Source organism: Ursus arctos, unplaced genomic scaffold, assembly GCF_023065955.2.
Source record: "Ursus arctos isolate Adak ecotype North America unplaced genomic scaffold, UrsArc2.0 scaffold_12, whole genome shotgun sequence".
NCBI lineage: Eukaryota > Metazoa > Chordata > Mammalia > Carnivora > Ursidae > Ursus > Ursus arctos.
In genome coordinates, this window is record NW_026622786.1 from 63,957,971 (window position 1) to 63,979,007 (window position 21,037).

Here is a 21,037-nt window from a genome sequence, read left to right on the forward strand (position 1 = left end):
ATCCACATGAAGGGGATGGTCTGGTTAGGGATGAGAAGAGTCCACATGCAGGAGGGGGTGAGGAGGAGATGTAAGAGCACAGTCCAGAGTGGCAAGTCAGAGTCTGAGCAGGATAAGAAGGGCCAGGGGAAGGAGAAGGTGATACAAGAATGGTTACCTGTAGAGATGGATCAAATAAGTGACTACATGAAGGGCAACAGGGGCAAGGTTTCTTTTTTTTTTTTTTTTTTTTAAAGATTTTCTTTATTTATTCGACAGAGACAGAGACAGCCAGCGAGAGAGGGAACACAAGGAGGGGGAGTGGGAGAGGAAGAAGCAGGCTCCCAGCAGAGGAGCCTGATGTGGGGCTCGATCCCACAACGCCCTGAGCCGAAGGCAGACGCCCAACCGCTGTGCCACCCAGGTGCCCCAGGGGCAAGGTTTCTCACTGTTAGAGAAGAGAGTTAAATGCACGAAAGGTGAAAACCAGAAAGAACCCCTCAGTGTTGGTTTGGAATTCGAGGTATCAGTATGAACTCACAGACTTCAAGTAACATGGATACTTATAGCAATAGATACAGATGTAAATGTGTGTGTGTCCGCACACAACAGAGATAGATGTAAATGTGTGTGTCCACACACAACATAGATGTAAATGCGTGTCCACACACAATAAAGATGTAATTATGTGTGTGTCCGTGCACAACAGATATAAATGTAAATGTGTGCGTCCGCACACAACAGATATAAATGTAAATGTATGTGTGTCCTTACACACACACATATATTCTCTAGCTCTGTGCACAGGATCTTAGAGCAGCAAAACTCCATCTCTACTTCAAGTAGCAATGAGCATATACCTCACACCAGATTTGGTTTCTAAGTATTGTTATCCACTGAAAGGAAACAGGGCTCCATGGAGAAATGGCTAATTCCGCAGCTGGAGTAGAAAAAATACAAGAGTTTTGATGAGGATGTAGGGAAATATGAACTCTCACACATTACTAGGAGGAAAGTAAAGTGATGTTGCAACTTTGGGAAACAGTTTGGCAGTCCCTCAAAAAGTGAAACAGTGTTACCTTATGGCATAGCTATTCCACTCCTAGGTTTTACCCAAGAGAAATGGAAACATATTCACACAAAAACTCATACCCAAATGCTCACAATAACATAATTCACAACAGCCAAAAGGTGGCAACAACCCAAATATATATCAACTGATAAATGGATGAATAAAGTGTGATATGTACACCAACAAAGTGGAACATTACAGGGCAATAAAAAAAGATGACGAACTGCTGTATGCTCCAACATGAATGAATTTTGGAAATATTAAGGTAAAGAATCAGATACAAAAATCTATATATTGTATGATTCCATTTGTATGGACAGTCAGAATAGGCAAATCCATAGAAACAGAAAATTAATTCGTGATTGTCAGGTGCTGGGGGGAATTGGGAGTGAAACAGGAAGTGACTGCTAATGGATATAAGATTTGCTTGAGAGGGTGATAAAAATGTTCTGGAACTACACAGTGGTGATGACTACACAACTCTGTAAATACATAAAAACCACTGGACTCTACACACTGTAAAAGAATGAATTTTATGGTATGTGAATTATATTTCAATTAAAAAAAAAGAACAACCTTGAATATCTTGTGTGCTGGCAAGCAAGTATGTGCTCCAAGAATGATGGGGACATGTCAAAACGACACAGAAACCAGCCTGAAGGAGTTCCCACAGGCTAAGTAAGAAATAAAAATAAATAATGATGGCAATGGATTATAACCCACTGAATAAAAAAGAGAACCATGAGTCTTTGCAATATGAATGAATGAATCCCAAGTGTGATGAGGAAGGGGTATTTACATAGCTTCAAAGTTTCTCTCCACAAAAATACTAAGTACCAAAGAAAAAAAGAGTAACTTGAGCAGCAAAGCTTGGCAGACACCATCTTATACAAGAATCAGAGTGAGCATCAGTAATGGGACAAATGGAAACCTATGCTCTTTGACAGGCTGCAATGAAAAGGACACAGCAATGTCAATACTGGGGAAGGTGAGGTAGGGAGCAGGGGCAGTCAGGGGGCTATGCGAACACCCTTTAATTTCTGCTCAATTTTGCTATGGACCTAAAACTGCTCTAAAAAAATAAAATGTTTTAATTAAAAACAAAAATAGCACCACTTCTGTGATATTCCCATGAAAATGCATAACCTGAATCTAGTCAGGAAACATCAGACAAACCAAAACTGAGAACATTCTACAAAGTAACTGATCTGCAATCTTCAAAAGTGTCAAGGTCAAAAAAGTCAAAGACTGCAGAACTGTTTCAAATGGAAGGAGACTACAGGAACATGACAACTAAGTGCAACATGTGATTCTAAACTAGATCTTCTTGATATAGAGGACATTATTTGTACATCTGGCAAAACTTAAATAAGATCTGAGAATTATATGGTGGTAATGAATCAAAGTTAATTTCCTGATTTTGATGAACGTATTGTGGTTATGTACAAGAATGTGCTTGTTTGCCAGAAACATAGTTTCAAAGGAGATGGGGCATGCAGTAGCTAGCAACTTACTCTCAAATGGTTCACAGAAAAAAAGTTCTTTGTACTTGTGACTTTTCTATAAGCTTGAGATAGTTTAAATTGTCTTTTTAAATGCACCAAAAGTATCTATCATATTTTAAATTTCCAGGGCACTTTCTTTTTCTAGTTATTTTTACAGCACCTTATTTCACGAATATAATTTCTTCTCTCACCTCTCTGATGCAATTACTAATTACCTATTGTTTATTGGGGTTTTTTTCCTCAAACTTTCTTCTGTTTCCTGTATTATGTCCTTCAAGTTCCTCTTTTGTACTTTTAGTCTCTGTCCTTCTTATTGGACACTTTCCCCAAATGCCTATTTATTAAATAAATGAAAGTACTAAAGGTCAATTGGAAGATCTGCATTCTTGGCTTCTCAACCAGGAGGCTTCCACTGCATGGTGATCAGGTGGGAACATAGCTATTTCATTGGGAGACCTCTAACTGCCAGTATAGATACGACTTTTCTTTAGACTCCAGAGAGAACTCATATAATCTATAAGGGAGTAAAAAGACAATTACCTTCTGAAGGAAAAGTAGAGGAAGGAGTGAGGGGAAGGGTCTCATTTTTCAATATAAAGGATTTCCCTTAATCCTCCAGCTTTCACCATGGTGCCTCATCCTTGATCTGTTATGTTTAGTGTCCCCAAATCTTGAGTATCTTTAGTTTCATTTTCCAAAGAAAAACCTGTGGTTTCCTGAGGATTTGAGAGAGGGGCAGTCTTCTCACTACATAAGCTGAGTCCCCCAGAGGATCTAAATCCTATGTCAGGATTCATTTTTTAGATTAATTAATTTATTTTAAGTAGGCTCCACACCCATGTGGCGCTTAAACTCATGACCCTGTGATCAAGAGTCACATGCTCCATTGACTGAGCCAGCCAGGTACCCCTTATGTCAGGATTCTTTACTTGTCTTCTTATAAAAGCATCCAACTCTTATTCAAAATAGAAGTCCCTAAATATTACACATGTATATCTCAAAAAAGAAATATAATTACTTAATTTAGAACAGTTTTTTCCTGAGGACATCTTCATTTGATGTTGGACTTCTAGACCTCTTCTTTTTTATCCTACTGACCAGAGTTCTTTTGGACACTCTCTTGAATCTCAGTCGTAGGGGGACCCACTTTTATAGCACTGATCTGATTGCTCCTTTTATGTTTTCTTCACTGGTACTTCCTCTTTATGCTATCTACTAATTACAATGAACATGTGTATCTCCATGCACCAAACATTACTGAGTATCTACTGGGTAACAGGCACTGTCCTAGCCATCAGATTACAATGACAAATAAGACAATGTCCTTGACCTAATGGTGCCTAATGTCTCACAGGGGAGATGGCTGAGTAAACTTAAAATATAAAACACTGTGCCAACTGATATATGCACAGAGTGCTACGGAGCCAAAGAAGAGGTGAAGCTAAATCAGACTGAGGCAAGGGTGTATTTTGGGGCTACTATGACAAATATTCTAATAACTGATTACCCCTGATTATTTACTATTTATTATTGTTGATAGTTTTTACAGTGTGTTGAAAACGTCCCAAAGAGGTAATGCCTGAAGAATAAGATTTTGCCCAGTAAAGGCAGAAAAGGGCACTCCCTTCATACACCCTCACATTAGGTAGCTAGGGTACAAGAAATACTCTTCCAGCTGCAGGCCCAGAAGTTTTGATCGGGAAGGCACTACCGAGTGCCACTCTGCTCCATTCTCAACTCAAGAGGAAAGGAGCTCAGTCTCCTATCACACACTGTCAGACCCATTCCCCAATCCTCAAAACTTACATGAAAAATCAAAGAATTCAGCCAGAGTATGCAACATGCCATTAGTGAACAGCATAATCAGTTTCTGAAACTAATCTCACCCACATACCCTCCCCACCACCACCATTTTCTACCCCTTTAGTAACTGTAAGACCTGAAAGTAACCAAACATGATTCCAGTCAGGAAAAAAAAAATCAATGACTCCTGCTCTACAAGAACTAGTAAAATACTTCCAATTTTCTGCTGGAAATTATTGCTCTTCACAATTAATCTAAAAATACAAAGTAAAATAATTTAATTCAATCTATATTTCTGATTCCCTGCCCCCAAATTAGGGGTAATTGCTTAAGTCTTGCATGATGACTAAGAAATAGAAATAAGATTAATTGGATTTTTTTTCCTCTTAACAATTATTGCTCAAATCCATGTTCTTTTTCATGCTGAAATTACCTTTCTATCCTCAATGTGAAAGTTGACTCCAAAAGGAAAAAGCCAAGCACTGGCAGAAAAATCAGAATTTTTGACATAATTCAACAGTTATTTAAAAATACCCCTTTGTTCTGGACTTAAGTCAAGTCTTTTTTTAAAACCACACTCCTGATTTAACAAGAGGCAATGTTATAAATGAAGCAAGCAGCATATATACATGAGCATTATTTTCTATAGATTTAGTTGTTTTCTTAAGTTCAATCTCTAATAGAAACAGAACACTGGTTTTCTTACCTTTTTCCCCTTACACACGTGATGAGGAACAGACTTCCCTGTGCTTACTCATGATGCTTGCCGCACCACCAGCCAGTCCTGCTGATTCAGTATGCTCTGTTTGATCCTAAAGAAAAAACACCACATTGCTCATTACATTTGCTAAAGCAATAAGCCCTAATTTTCTTCATATAAACCTATCATAGCCAAACAAATGAAAGCTATGGGCGTAAATAATAAATTACTTCTTCAGATTCAAAGACCTGGCCAGCATGAAATGTAGCTGACACATTTTATTGTGTAAGAAGGCCAAAAGTTAAACATTTCAATGAACAGTTAAGAATTTTTTAACATTTATTTTCAATGGATAATATAAAGTGAAACATCAAAGGCAGGCACTTTCTACCCAATGGTTTTAACTATGTTAATTCATAAAAATACCACTTATTTTGTATTACAATAGGCCCTCCAAGAATCCAAAGCTAGCAAAACTGTTGCTTCACTAGAATGTGGGATTTTTTTTTTTCTGTACAGAATCCTTAAATTGAGATTCAGAGGCTTCCCGTTGAGATTTTTATTGCCAAAGAACTGTTTTTCCTCCAAATGGAATCTCTTATGATTCCAGTCCTCTTCTACTGTTTAGAAGCAATGGATCTCTTAGCCCAATATTAACCTTTATTGTCAGGGGTATGCAAAGACAAAACTGCAAAGCTTCCTCAAATATTATTTCCTTCTTCTGAATACATAACAATATCCATGAAGTTATAGTAGTCCAATTTAAATACCTTTGTAGATGCTTAGAGATAATTTGAAACTCTTTAAGAGCCTAATTTAGCCTTGGACAAGATTAGTAGTTGTAACCAGAATAAAATTAAGAATCTCATAATATCCATATAAAATATATAACATATAATCATAGCATTTTCAGAACAGGAAAGTATCTTAGATATGATCTAATGAACACCATGTAATTTTAAAGATAACAGGCACTAAAATAAATTTTCCTGGCATTATTGCAAATAAAATTCCATTATCTGATGTGAAAACGATGTACTTACTAAAAAATAAGAGAATAAGGAAAAAGCCTAAAATTCAAGTTTCCAGATACCAATAAAAAATATGGAATGAAAATTACTGGTAAAAGATTTTCCTAGCTTGAGAACTTGAAAAAAATGTGTATTTGTTATATATTCTAAATGAGAGGTGCTGCTGATACTAAGAACCAGGCTTACATATATCAAATAAAGAACTAAATCATATCAGAAATAGGAAATGGCTCTACGAGGTAGAAGTACCAAAGCCAAAAGTAAATGAGGCAAAAGTAAAGTCCTCACCTCTAATTAAACTATTTAACTGAAGATTTTTTTGAATAAATAAAATTAACTCGACAGATTCAAAGTCAAATACTGTATATCTGTATCTATTTTGAAATGTGAGGCAAGTCCAATAATATTATGTAACTGTCTTAAACATCACAGGTTTTTCTTCTGGAATTTTATCCCTCTGACCTTTAGCCTCAGCTGGCAAAGCCTTAAGTCTGGTTAAATCCAACTGTCTACCTAACTCCATACGTTCCCCCAAGAAGCTTAAATGTGTCTAGAGGAAAATCACACAAGAAGGAGACTGCTCTCAACTTTACATTTGTGACTTCATACTACATTTCCCTTAGTCAATCTACTTTCAGCCCTGTACCTTATTCCTATCTTTTGATATGCCTGGAATCCCTTAACTCAAAGCTTTCATAATTCAATTCTTCCAAAAAATAAACCTTTAGTTTCCTGCAGGACAAGGAATAATGTTACTTGGCTACATAAGCTAGGGTAGCATACCAGCGTATCTAACCACACTTTCTACAGACTTCCAACCAATTTCTTTTCCAGCACTACACCTCACCTAAAGCCTTTAGAGATTCCTAGAGCTTCCAAGAGCCTTTCTAGAGTTTCTCTAAGGTCCTGTGGGGGTGTAGACTTGCTTCTCATCACATCTCCCTCCACAATTTATTGCTTCTTCAGTTCTAAGACCTTTATTTTACTTTTTCCATTCATTGAAACCTCCCATCCAATGGGAGGTTTCCTTTTCTGTTGTTTCTTCCTATCATTCAGTGGAGTTTTAGGGAAGAAAGAAAACAAGTGTGCAGGGGAGGGGGATCAATCCATTCTATTTAGCGACAAGTCTCCACTCTTATCTTTGAGAACAAACACATAATGGAATATAATATTGTATTCTTTCTTAAAAGTAGCCCTAAAAGTTGCCAATGCCCTAACAAATAGAGAAATAGATTTAAAAAACAAAAGGAAAGAGAGATAGACAAGCAATAAGTAATGCCTCCCTCACCTCATGTAAAAACATGCTTTCCAAATAAGAAACAGTAATCTAGTACTTTCTGCCCAGAATGAGCACTTTATGGTACAGCCTTTTCATCACCTTTTGGCATTATGGAATTCCTTTTTGGAAGGAACAAAAGAAGTTTAGTAACTGGATAGATATACAACATAAAATACAGTATAAAATGTTTTAAATACAGTTCAAGATACATGGGAAAAAATTTCAAAATGCCTTCAAGATTCTGCTCAATATCACCTCTTAATGTGAAATTAATAATCACTTAGTTCTCTATGCTCTCATAATACATCTATAACACAGTTCATATTACATGGTAATTTCTCCCTTTACAATCTGTTGCACTCCATTAGACAATAAGCCACTCAAGGCAGGAAACCCTTTATTCATCCTTTTATCCCAAGACCCCAACAGTGCTTGTCATATAGTAAATATTCAAAATACCCAGGATGATTTAATTAAGTATAGAATATAACACATCTCCCATGGCAAGGATTCCAAATAAATAGCTCCTAATTGCATCTCCCTCCTTCTATTTCTACAACTGCCTTATTTTAAGCCCTCATCAGTTCTCACCTTATCCCCCTCCTATCTCACCTACTTAACGGACACATCTCTGGATGTGAGTGATGGGTCTTCATTTGTCACCACAAATACTACCCAGATTGATTGTGCTTTTCTAGCTAATGAATAATTCCCCTTACTCTCTTCCCCCAAGAATGAAGTATAGTTTTTTAGCATGGCAATAGAGATCCTTTCAGAACTTGGTCTCTGCCTCTTTTCCATCCTGTTCTCCCACTACTTCCCTAAGCTCCAATCATACAAAAATACCCATATTTCTTGTGAGATGCTTTATCATGCTTCTCTATCATCTCTATCTCTAACATGCTAACATCTAGCATGTTCTGTGCCTATACTGAGACACTTTTGCCACTTTTCTTTGCCTAGCTAATTTGCATTACCCAAGGTTCAACCCACTCACTCTCAACTCAACCTGAGCAGCCTTCCCTGATTCTCTACAGACTGTTTTAGAAGAGTCATCCTACACTCATGTCATGCCTTCTCTTTACAAACGGCAGCACTTACCAAATTAATTTACATTGTCAGTATGCCTGTCTACCTCCCCACTGAACTATCAGTTCACTAAGAACAAGGACCATGTCTTCATTCTCTGTAAGCCAGGGCACAGTACAGAGTGTTCAACAAATGTTTCATGAAAAGATAAATCAAATGAGATTAATGAAGTCCATATTTAAGTAATCAAATTCATGATGAAGATTCCTTCCACCCTGATAATTATTTGTGAATGTGTGTGTTGTAGGAGAAAGGGATAGTAAGCAAAATATGCAAGAGAGAAACAAAAACAGAGAATTCTCTAGTGGAAGAGAAAAAAAGTAACAAGGATTTAAATAATAGGGATTTTTTTTTTCTTAAGTAGGCTTCACACTCAACATGGGGCCTGAATTCACGACCCAGGGATCAAGAGTCCCATGCTCCACTGACTGAGCCAATCAGGCACAATAACTGGGAAATTTTATTATTACTCTATAATACAGGCAATTTTTTTTAAAGATTTTATTTTATTTGTTTGAGAGAGAGAATGCACAAGCTGGGAGAGAGGCAGAGGAAGAGAGAGAGAAGCAGGCTCCCACTGAGCAGGGAGCCCAATGAGGGGCTCAATCCCAGAACCCCAGGAATCATGACCTGAGCCAAAGGCAGATGCTTAACCAACTGAGCCACCCAGACACCCCTATAATACAGGCACTTTGACATAAAACTACATTCTAGAGATTTACCTTAAAGAAATAATTGGATAAATAAAAAAAACATGGAGTAACTGTTAGATTGATATTAAAATAGTAAAATATTGGGACAAATCTAAATGTCAACTGGAAGGAGCCATTTATAAAATGGTACAAATGGTAAGACTCCGTATTTGGGGAAAACTTAAAAGTCTTTTTTTTTTAAAAAAAGATTTTATTTTTAAGTAATCTCCACACCCAACATAGGGCTCAAACCTACAATCCCAAGATCAAGAGTTGTGGACTCCACTGACTAAGCCAGCCAGGTGCCCCAAAATTTAAAAGTCTTAAGAAATACACACCAGGGGCGCCTGGGTGGCACAGCGGTTGAGCGTCTGCCTTCGGCTCAGGGCGTGATCCCGGCGTCACGGGATCGAGCCCCACATTGGGCTCCTCTGCTATGAGCCTGCTTCTTTCTCTCCCACTCCCCCTGCTTGTGTTCCCTCTCTCACTGGCTGTCTCTATCTCTGTCAAATAAATAAATAAAATCTTTAAAAAAAAAAAAAAGAAATACACACCAAAATATAATAATCTCTTGGTAGTGTTTGGGTGATTTACATTTTTTCAATCTTCTATAGTCCTAATTTTTCTTGGAATGAATATTTATTATTTGTTAATAACGGGAAAGAGAATTGAGGACACAGGAATTTCAATTAATAAAAACCCAAACTGGTGGGGTGACTGGTTGGCTCAGTCGTTAAGCGTCTGCCTTCAGCTCAGGGCATGATCCCAGCGTTCCAGGATCGAGCCCTGCATCACGGGGGAGCCTGCTTCTTCCTCTCCCACTCCCCCTGCTTGTGTTCCCTCTTTCGCTGGCTGTCTCTCTCTGTCAAATAAATAAATAAAATCTTTAAAAAAACAAAAAACAAAAAAACCCAAACTAGGGGTGCCTTGGGTGGCTCAGTCAGTTAAGCAACCAACTCTTGGTTATTTTGGCTTAGATCATGATTTCAGGGCCCTGCAACAAGCTCCAGGCTCAGCATGAGATTCTTTCCCCTGCCCTCTCCCTCCCCCTTTGCTCCTCCCCCTGGCTCTCTCTCTACAATAAATAAAATCTTTAAAAAAAAAAATCCCAAGCTACTTAAATTTTTACTTTCAAATATGAAAACTGAAAAAGAAAGGAAACAGGAAAGACAAAGATTTTAAAAGATTATCTCCCTGGGAAATATAACAGAAGATTAAAATTTTAATTATATATGGGGAAAGAGAAAGAAGAATCATCTAAAATTTAAAAACCAAGATTTTTTTTTTAAATAAACCTACAAGAAAAATGACAGGAATAAAGATGATGTTTAAAATATAAAATGCAAGCAATTTATAGGACACTCTGATGTGGACATGTTTATAACAGAAAAGATTTATGAAGGTAATACAGATCTTTCTCAACTTATGATGGAATTACGTCCCAATAAACCAACCGTAAGTTGAAAATATCATTAAGTCTAAAATACATTTAATACACCTAACCTACCGAACATCGTAGCTTAGCCTAGCTTACCTTAAACATGCTCAGAATATTTACATTAGCCTACGGCTGGGCAAAATCATCTAACAGCTTATTTTATAATACTGGGTTGAATATCTCACGTAATTCAGTGCATACATACTGTACTGCAAGTAAAAAACAGAATGGGTGTACGGGTACAGAATGATATTAAGTGTATTGGCTCTTTACCCTTGCAATCACATGGCTGCCTGGGAGCTGTGGCTCACTGCTGCTGCCCAGAATCACAAGACAGTATCATACCACATATCACTAGCCTGGGAAAAATCAAAATTCACAATCTGAAGTATGGTTCCTACTGAATGTGTACTGCTTTCACATGATCCTAAAGCCTTAAAAAAATCCTAAGTCAAACCATCATTAAATAGGGAACAGTCTGTAATTTCCACAATCCTGGCCACAGGTTAAAAAAAAAAAAAAAAAAAAAAAAAGAATAAGGAAACAAGGGTAAACTAGAAAACATTCTTAGTTAAATACTGTTTCCTGTCTTGGTTCTGATTAATATTATTTACCGTAGAAAAAAGTCAGTAACTGCTTAGCAACTAAACTCCTTAACATTTTCACCAGTAATTCTGACAGGGAGTTAAACTCAATATGTACAAAATTGTATTCAATCTTCCAAAGTCATTTTCTTTGTTACCTATCCTAGTCTGGACAAGACTCTCAATTTAGGTGTGGCAGATTATATTTGCAAAGATACCTGCTACAATATCTCCCATCCCACATGATCTTCTTATAAGAGTGGTGAAATCTATGTCCCCTTCCTCTAAACATGGGCAGAACTTCATGACTACCTCAACAAATAGAGCAAAACAGAAAGAATACTACATAACTTTCAAAGCTAGGTCATAAAAGGTAACACAGTTTTTGCCTGGTCCTTTTGGGATACTCGCTCTTGGAATCCAGTTATCATGCTACAGAGACAACATGGAAAGGCCACATGTAGATGATTTTGCCCATGAACCTTTACATATTTGAATGAGCAAGCCTCAAGATGAGCAAGCCTCAAGATGAGCAAGCCTCAAGCAAGACTATCTGACTACAACTTCATGAAAACCTTGAGCCCAGCCAAACCCTAACCATTAGAGATAATAATTAAATTGTTGCTTTAAGCCACTATGTTTTGGTGTATTTTATTACATAGCAATAGATACATGTAACAGGTTAGTAATTTGATACTCTTTTTTTGAAAAAAGGAAGGGGCAGGGGCACCTGGGCGGCGCAGTCATTAAGTGTCTGCCTTCAGCTCAGGCGTAGTCCCAGGGTCCTAGGATCGAGCCCCACATCGGGCTCCCTGCTCTGCTAGGAACCTGCTTCTTTCTCTCCCACTCCCCCTGCTTGTGTTCCCTCTCTCGCTGGTTGTCTCTCTCTGTCAAATAAATAAATAAAATCTTTAAAAAAAAAAAAAAAGGAGGAAGGGGCAGAGAGAGAGAGGAAAAGAGAATCTTAAGCAGGCTCCATGCCGCGAACAGAGCCCAACACGGGGCTCAATCTCACGAACCTGAGAGTATGACCTGAGCCAAGATCAAGAGTCAGACGCTTAACCAAATAAGCCACCCAGGCACCCCAATTTGATACTCTTTAATCCAATCTTATATAAATATTCTATTTATATAAATCTTATATAAATATTCTAAAGGAAAGGGTAAGAACCATTAAAGGGACAGGCAAAAAAGACGACACAATGATAGCAGCCTCTCCTCTACTGAACTATTTATATTTAGCTCTGACTTCTGACTTTGCATATCCCACTCAATAAAACAGGCTTTGAGCTTCTCAGGGTACAGTTTAGGAACTGCCTCATCATTCAAGCAAGAAGCTAGGTGAGGGAGGGGATCTTACCTTCTTCTATGGAAACTCATGAAAGTTTTCCTCTAAACAACATACAATATTCTATGAAGAGTTCTGGCTAATACATTTTTCATCTCACCAACTTTCCAATGCCATTTTAGAACACTTTATAGATCAGCACCCTGAAACCTGTCTAGTTACCCAACTCCTTAATGAGTCTATGCACCATTATCCACTCTGCTGACCAACTTAAAGCTTCGAATGCCATTCTAGATACTATCTCTCCTCTCCCTCCACCTCTACATTCAGTCTAACACCAAGTCTTAATCAATACTGCCTTTTAAATCTCTCAAATCCATCCACTCTCTCCATTTCCTCTGCCATATCTCACATCTTTCTGTTGCCCAGATTTTTTTAAGAATGCTAACTATTCTCCCTGCCCTTTTTGTGTCCATCTAGCCTATTCTTTATGCAAATGCAAAACACAAATCTGATTATATTATTTTTGTACTTAACACCACTCAGTGGTAACCTACTGCCCTTAGAACAAAGTCCATACCTCTAAAACACAGTTCCGTTTGATTTGGTTTCTGCTTACTTCTCTAGTACGACATCTCTCTATTCTCAAATTCTTACTTTATGCACTGGTCATCCTAATCAATTGAACTTTTAATTCTTAATCTTGCCCATTTCCATTCCTCAAAACAGACCCTCATACTAATACATGCTACGATATGGATGAACCTTGAAAATATTATGCGAGGGGTTCCTGGGTGGCTCAGTCGGTTGGGCATCTGCCTTCGGCTCAGATCGTGATTCCAGGGTCCTGGGATCAAGCCCCATATCGGGCTCCCTGCTCAGCGGGGAGTCTGCTTCTCCCTCTCCCACTCCCCCTGCTTGTACTCTCTCTCCGTCAAATAAATAAATAAAATCCTTAAAAAAAAAAAAAGAAAGAAAGAAAATATTATGCTAAGTGAAAGAAGCCAGTCACAAAAGACCACATACTGTAGAGTTCTATTTATACGACATGTCCAGAACAGGCAATCCTTAAAGACAGAAAGTAGATAAGTGTTTGCCAGAGAACAGGGAGAGGAGAGAATAGGGAGTGACCACTAATGGGTACAGGGCTTCTTTTCAGTGTGGTAAAAATGTTCTGGGGGTGCCGAGTGGCTCAGCTGGTTAAGCCTCCAACTCCTGATTTTGTCTCAGGTCACAATCTCAAGGTTGTGAGGTTGAGCCCCAAGTAGGGCTCCATGCTGGGAGCTTAAGATTCTCTCTCTCCCTTTGCCCCTCCTCACTCACTCTCTTAAAAAAAAAAAAAGTTCTGGAATTAGATAGTGATAATGGTTGCAAACTCTGTGAATGTACCAAAAACCACTCAATGTATACTTTAAAAGAATGAATTTCATGGTATGTCAATCATATCTCAATAAAACTGTTATCAAAAAAAACCCATAACAAACAGGCCTCCACACATTATTTAGGCCTGGAATTCTGTGCCTGTCCACTGTTACTTTACTAATTTTTACTTCTCCTCCTTATCCTAGCCTACATATCACATTTTCTATGAAACCCTTCTGATCTAGGTCTCAAATAGGTGTTCCTTCTTTCTTGTATAGCTTTTACTTCCTTTATTATAGGACTTATCAACTGAATTATGAATTTTTAAAAACTGTTTATCTCTCCCAGGGTACTGAGGTTTTTCAGGATAGGGACTACTTATGTCTTATTTATCACTGTATTCATGATACATAGTACAATATTTGGCACAGAGTAAGTGCTCACTAACTGCTTATGATACAAAGTAAAATAACTAAAGGACTAACTTTCAAAGCTAATTTTCAAAGCACTTCCACCTAGGAAATTTTTCCATACAAAGGATCCCAGAGTTATGCTTAGACTGCTAAGGCTTGTATGTACCCACTATTTCAAAGTCTGTTAATGCCAACATAAAATTATGGATTTGCATAATGAAGAACAGTTCAAACTTAAACTATGTTTTATCAAGGCTTTATTTTTTAAAGATTTTCTTTATTTGACAGAGAGAGACACAGAGAGAGAGGGAACACAAGCAGAGGGAGAGGGAAAAGCAGGCTTCCCGCTGAGCAGGGAGCCCGACGTGGGGCTTGATCCGAGGACCCTGGGATCATGACCCAAGCAGAAGGCAGATGCTCAACGACTGAGCCACCCAGGCACCACTTATCAAGGTTTTCTATCCATGATCACAACTCTTCAGACGGCTCCTATTAGTTTAACAAATTATCTTTTTTTTTTTTTTAAACATTTCATCCATCTAAGTGAGAGAGGGAGAGGGAGAAGCAGACTCCCCGCTGACCAAGGAGCCGATGTGGGGCTCAATCCCAGGACTCTGGGATTGTGACCTGAGAAGAAGGCCCAACCGACTGAGCCATCCAGACGTGCCACAACTTACCTTTTTAAAAGAAAAAGTGTCATTCAGGAGTATCTATGAATATAACAATGGAGTATCTAGCAAAACTGGGACTGGAAGTTTTTTTAATTTTTATTTTTGCCTTATAAGAAATCTTTTTTTTTTTTTTTACTATTTTTTTAATCTAAATTCAATTAATGAACATAGAGTGTGTTACTAGTTTCAGAGGTAAAGTTCAGTCTTAGATAACACCCAATGTTCATTACATCATGTGCCCTCCTTAATGTCCATGACTGGAATTTTAAATCAACCATTACCAATACATAATAGACTTGCTTCTCTGATGTTTAATACAAGTTAAACTTTTTTATGAGTAGTCAGTGAAGTTGAGCACTTGTGCAGGACTTTGGCAAATCCAGGTTTGAATTCATGCTCTAGCACTTAATAGCTGGGGCTTCTTTAAGCAAGTTACTTAACCTTTCCGAGTCTCAGTGTCTTTATACTTATATGAAAACTATTCTCTGCAGGCTAGTTTTAATGATGAAAAAGAATGAGTTTATATAAAGTGCCTCTTTATCTGATCTGACATGTAATATATATACGTGGTCAATAAATGGTAGCTATTATTACTCATCATCAAAAAGCTGTTTGTGTGCAAGAATTACAAGAGAAAGAAAGAGTATGATTTGAACTCTAATACCAACCTGTGTTTGTTTATACAATTAATAATCCATCGGGGCGACTGATCTTAAGTGATTAACTCAAGTCTGAACAATGAAAAGAAATACAGGAACAAAAAAGTAACCTGACAGTTAAACTTTCTGAAAAGACTAAGTATATATTTGATCCTTAAAAAAACCCTTTGAATATCAACACTCTCACTCACAATGGCAGAAAAAAGAAATTCGATAATCTTTGAGAAGAGCTTTATTCCTGCAGATCAGACCAAAGTACATTGAGAGAGCAGGATCTGGGAGCTGACATTGTTGCTACCCCACATTCACACAAGGTTTCAATTTCCAGGATATCAATCTGGCATCTTTCACAAACAATGAATTCTCAGTCAAGAGCTAATAGAATCAAGTGGTTGTTTTCATATAGTACACACTAAACAAAAAAGCACAGTTCAACAAGTATTTGGAAATGTGATAATAACACGTGATGTATATTATATATGTATATATGTAATACACACACTGAAACTCTAAAACAGCAACCGATTTGAGATTAGCACTAAAATAAGGAACATGTACAATTTTCATCTCTGCAGTAATAAGACTCCAGACCATATGGCCCTTTACCATATATATACAAATTCATCTATTATATATATATCATGTATATCATGTCATCTATATACATATATATACATGTATATATCATATATATACAAATTCATCTATATTATCATCTATATTGTGTGTATATATATATAGTATATATATATGATAAAGGGCCAGAAACTATTCAGATGTACAACATCCCTAAAGTAGCACATAGATTTTTGTTCCATGACTGGAACCATTAATTAACTCTACATTAGCCCAAGTCCATACCTTGAATTTCTAGATAGTACATATCTTTTAGATTATATTTGCCAACAGAATTCTAGAATTGCCCACCTCACACCTCACACACACACATACAAATTTTTATTGCAAGATTAAATGCCACGTTCCAGGAAAACTTATCAATCTAACCAGTTTATTAACCAGGTGTGCACTCCTGATCTAAGCTGAAGGAATTACAGACTCTTCTACACTATTCCAGAGACATACAGCTGCAATACCTACCTTTGGGTTCTGTGAAATGTCCTGATATCCTTATATAACTTTCTTTTTTTTCTTAAGCAAGCTTTAACTTGCAACAAGAGTCTTAACAAATATATCCCAACAGTTTGATATAAATTGAGACAAAAAAATGTCAAAATCACAGTTTCAATCTCAATTGCATACCAAAAATTCCAAAGATCAGACACTAACTCAAATATTCCATAATCTACAAGGAGATAGATAATAAACAAGAGACAAATTCATTAGGAGGAGGGTCTTATCTTCTAGATCATTCTAGGTAGCAGACTAACAGGGTGATACAATTTATATACCACAACTTGTACGCACCAAGAGTAATAAGAGTTTATGTAAAACCAGACTGTGACTCACTACTAATCCAGTAAATACAAGTGATATATTTCACAAAACACCAACTGCTGGAAAACTAGCCAAATTGGTACGTTCTTAATACTGGCAGTAAAACTAGATCCTAAGTATGTATGCTCTTATTTGACAACTCTTTGTGAGCATTTAGAGTATTGTATCTTGCTTTTAACAATATCAAATTTAAGAAGAGCAAAACCTGAATTGTCTCAGCCAAAGCTTGGAACAAATGAGTTGGATGAAATAACTCCATGCTAAAATTACTTATGTAAATTATGAGTACCATGATATTATTTAATAACAATCTAAAGAAAATTTCTAATTGTAGGTCTCTCCCAGTTCTATCTTTGGCTTCCTTTTCTCCTAAAAGTCTTCATCTACCATCTCCATACAAATGACTCTCAGATTTCTTTAACCCTCACCGCTCATTCAAATTCCAGGGCCACAGCTTCACCATATGATATACACTACTTCTCCACTGGATAATCCACTACACCTCAACTTTCAAATACAGAACCCTTCACATTCAAAAGGAATGCAATCTCAAAAGAGTTATGTACTCTCGTTGTCTCCTCTTCACCTCTCACTCATGCCCCCTTTTTTCTGGCTTCTTTCCCCACCTTAGCAACATTCAATTACAGTGAATCACATTTTCATCCTTTATAAAAGTTTTCCTCCATGACTTATTTGCCACTAAAAATTCTGATTTTCTTCTAGTTCATTGACTCCTCCCTCTCACCTTCATTCCTGACTCCTCTCCTACACGCTCTTAAATGTTGAAATTTTTGTGCTCAGTCCTCTTTTTTCCTTGATTTATGGGGTGTTTTTTTTTTTTTTTTTTTTGGGCCACCTTGAGAAAACATTTATGAAAATCTTAATCACTACAAAGCTCAGAAGCTCCCCTTAGGTGCAACAAACATGGCTATGATGCTAAGCAACTCCAGTTTTTTTCATGAAGTAAGACATAACTCTGACAGAGCGTATTGATCCTTGAAGCAGCAACCCTCAGATTTCAATATGGCCCTGTATATTTTTAAATAAGTAAGGCTAGAATGAGCTATAAAGTTTTTAAGAATATATGGAGTGACCGGTGGCAATTGCATCAAGTGATCTGAACAAACGTGCAGAGGTAACAAAACACTTCACATAAGTAGAATATTTATGCCATTACCAACCCGTATGGCTCCCTGTTTCATTAAGACCACTCAATCAATTTTCTAGAGGAGGAAGAGGTGGCTTTCTCAGCTTGTTATTGGTCCAAGTTCTACTGAAGCTTGTGGTAGAATTACCTGCCATCAGGTAAATGCTTCTGTCTAGAAGAGGATTCCAGTTCTGTCAGCAGAGGAAACTTGACATTAAAAATCTAGGTCAAGAATCTATACCATGAGTCTCATTAGAAAACTGAATTGGACAGAGACTTAGGTAAAAACCATTTCAAAGAATTTGTGAGCTTTAAGGTTAATAACATCTTTTCAGAGATGCAGCATGTGAAGAACCCACCAACACTACATAGATAGTGAACGAAGAGCAGAAAAAAGTCTTGACTAAAGTGGGGAAGATAGTATTAAAATATTTACACTAAAGAAGGGTTCAGAATAAAGTAATATTTACAGGATGTTAAAAAATTAATCTTCAGCCATAATGAGGCCTCTTTGAGCTCCCAAAACCTTTGCTTTCTTCTCCTTTCATTTTTGCCCATGTTGCTTCTGTTGTTCCTCTCTTTGTGTGGTTCATAGCTGAGGGGACCAGACAGACTTGCTTTGAGATCGAACACTGGTTTCCTAGTGGAGACTGTAGTCCGTGTTGCCTCAGTTGTCAACCTGAATGGGGTAACAACAGAAGCAGAATTCCCATTTGTAGTCTTTAACTTGTGTGTCCCAAGCATGGTCTGGCCTTTTGGGGTACTCCCAGATATGGTCACATGTGGAGACTTCCTGGCTGGAATTTTGGTCAGTTGAACGCTTATGCTCATTATCTTTGGCAGCAGCTGAAAACCTGATGTTCATTTTAGTTGCTGTGAGAACGGAACACCTGGCAGACCCCTTCCTACACAAGGTGCTCTGGTCTGCAGCACCCAAAGGCCAGCCCTGCGAGCAGCGCTGGCTGGTGGGAGTATAAGCCACAGGAAGCCTTCCCTGGAGAGGAACTGGAGTCACCACCACTCCCTGGTAATCGGCTGCTTCTTCAGTTCATTAAATGAATTGTGTTCTTCAAAAAAATTTTTTTCTCTCAATATGTTGATCAGTGGACTCCATTTCCTTAAAATGAGCCTCATGAAGCTTCTTAAAGTTTAGAGTAGTGCTTATAGTTCTTTTACTTTTTCCAGGTTTAGAAAACATCTGTGTAGAGAGGCTTCTTTTTTCTGAAGGTACCTTTGAATCTTCATTACCAATTTTTCTTTTTCCTTGAGGTTTGAAACTGCAGTCTTCTCTCCTTGGCTCTCATCTGGAGGTGAAGGAACTTCTGCATCAGTTCTGAGATCCTGGTTTTCCTGCTTCTCTTGATTCTGGAATTCAGTGTGATCACTTCTTTCTATCTCTGAATGATCCTCCTGGGAGTCAGGGTTCCTGTGGACTATCCTGCACCTTTTCCTTGTTTTGGTGACATGGACAACTAGCTCCCTCTCAACTTGTTCCTGGCTGCTGATCTCCATTGCAGCCTCATCAAAAGACGATGCAGAAGTTTGACTTCCATCCTGATTCTCATTCTCATTCTCTTTTTTTGCTTCATGTTTAAGGTGGGCTTTCAAGACTTTTAACAACTTGTCTGCCCTTAGGTTAGCCCGGAGGCCCAGACTCTTGGCCAAGTTTTGCAGGTGGCTGTACTTGAAGGAGTCCAGCTCCTTAAGGGAGGGTACGGCCATGGCGAGCTGCATCTAGGTGACCACGCAGAGGACACATCCTTGACTCTCAGCAGCGCAGTTCAAAACTCTGGCGCCTGATTTATTTTATTTTATTTTTTAAAGGGAATTCTATCTACTACCACTGCCTTAACACCATCTGTTAACAAGTCCCAATTTCCTTTTATCTAATTCAGACCTCTTCTCTGGTTTCCAAGCCTATATATACAAGTGCCTATTCATATCTCTGTATCTCACAGACATCTCAAACTCAATAAGTATATCTACACCGATTCTAATCAATGCCATTTCTTCTCCAGTCCCTATATCATCATCTACCCAGTTGTGCATGATTTAGTCATTCTCTATCCCTCTCTCTCAATGATGCTCAAAATCAACATTCAACCATCTCCTAAAATTGATGAAAATCCATTTACTCTGCCTACAATCACTACCTTGGTCCAAGCCCCTATTAACCCACATGTGGATTACAGTAATAATCTTTTCAATGATCTTCTTATGCCTGTTTTTTTTAATTCCCCCCCCTTCCCTCTCTCATACCTATTTTTGCTACCTGCCCCCCAAATCCATTCTCCACTCAGCAATAAAGTAATCTTTCAAAAGAGCTAAACAAGGGTCAAAAAAGAAATGAGGGGTGCCTGGGTGGCTCAGTCAGTTAAGCAGCGGCCTTCAGCTCAGGCTCCCTGCTCAGTGGGGAACCTACTTTTTCTTCTCCTGCTCCCCCTGCTTGTGCTCTCTCTCTCTCTCTCCGTCAAATAAATAAAATCTTAAAAAAAAGAATAAAAAGAGAAAATTTTAAAAACCTTGAGACAAATGAAACACAATATAGTTTATGGGAGGCAGCAAAAGCAGTCTAGGAGGGAAGTTGATAGTGATAACAGGCCTATCTCAAGAAACAAGAAAAATGTCAATTAAACAATCTAACTTTACACCTTGAGGAAGTAGAAAAAGAAGAAAAATGAAGCCCAATGTTTGCAGAATGAATAACAAAGATCAGAACAGGAATAAATGGAGACTAAAAAAATAAATTAAAAAGATCAATGAAATTAAAGCTTCAATATAAATTAATTTATTGAAGAAATAAACAAAATTGACAAACCTTTAGCTAGACTAACCAAGAAAAAAAAAGAGAGGGGGCTCAAATAAATAAA

General features: G+C 37.7%; 1 protein-coding gene and 1 pseudogene across 3 annotated transcripts in view; both read right to left on the reverse strand.

Annotated features, from left to right (window-relative positions):
* ZFYVE9 (zinc finger FYVE-type containing 9) overlaps positions 1-21,037 on the reverse strand; it is a 170,865-nt gene that overhangs the window by 112,162 nt on the left and 37,666 nt on the right. For 2 of the 3 annotated variants that reach the window (XM_044383877.3, XM_026498096.4), the window contains exon 2: positions 5,066-5,171. The gene's annotated coding sequence lies outside the window, so the exon portion shown is untranslated. Of the gene's footprint in view, positions 1-5,065; positions 5,172-7,378; positions 7,484-21,037 lie in introns of those variants that run through there. The other variant, XM_057310792.1, reaches the window with a different exon arrangement.
* LOC113254670 (nucleolar and spindle-associated protein 1-like) lies at positions 16,340-20,803 on the reverse strand (annotated as a pseudogene).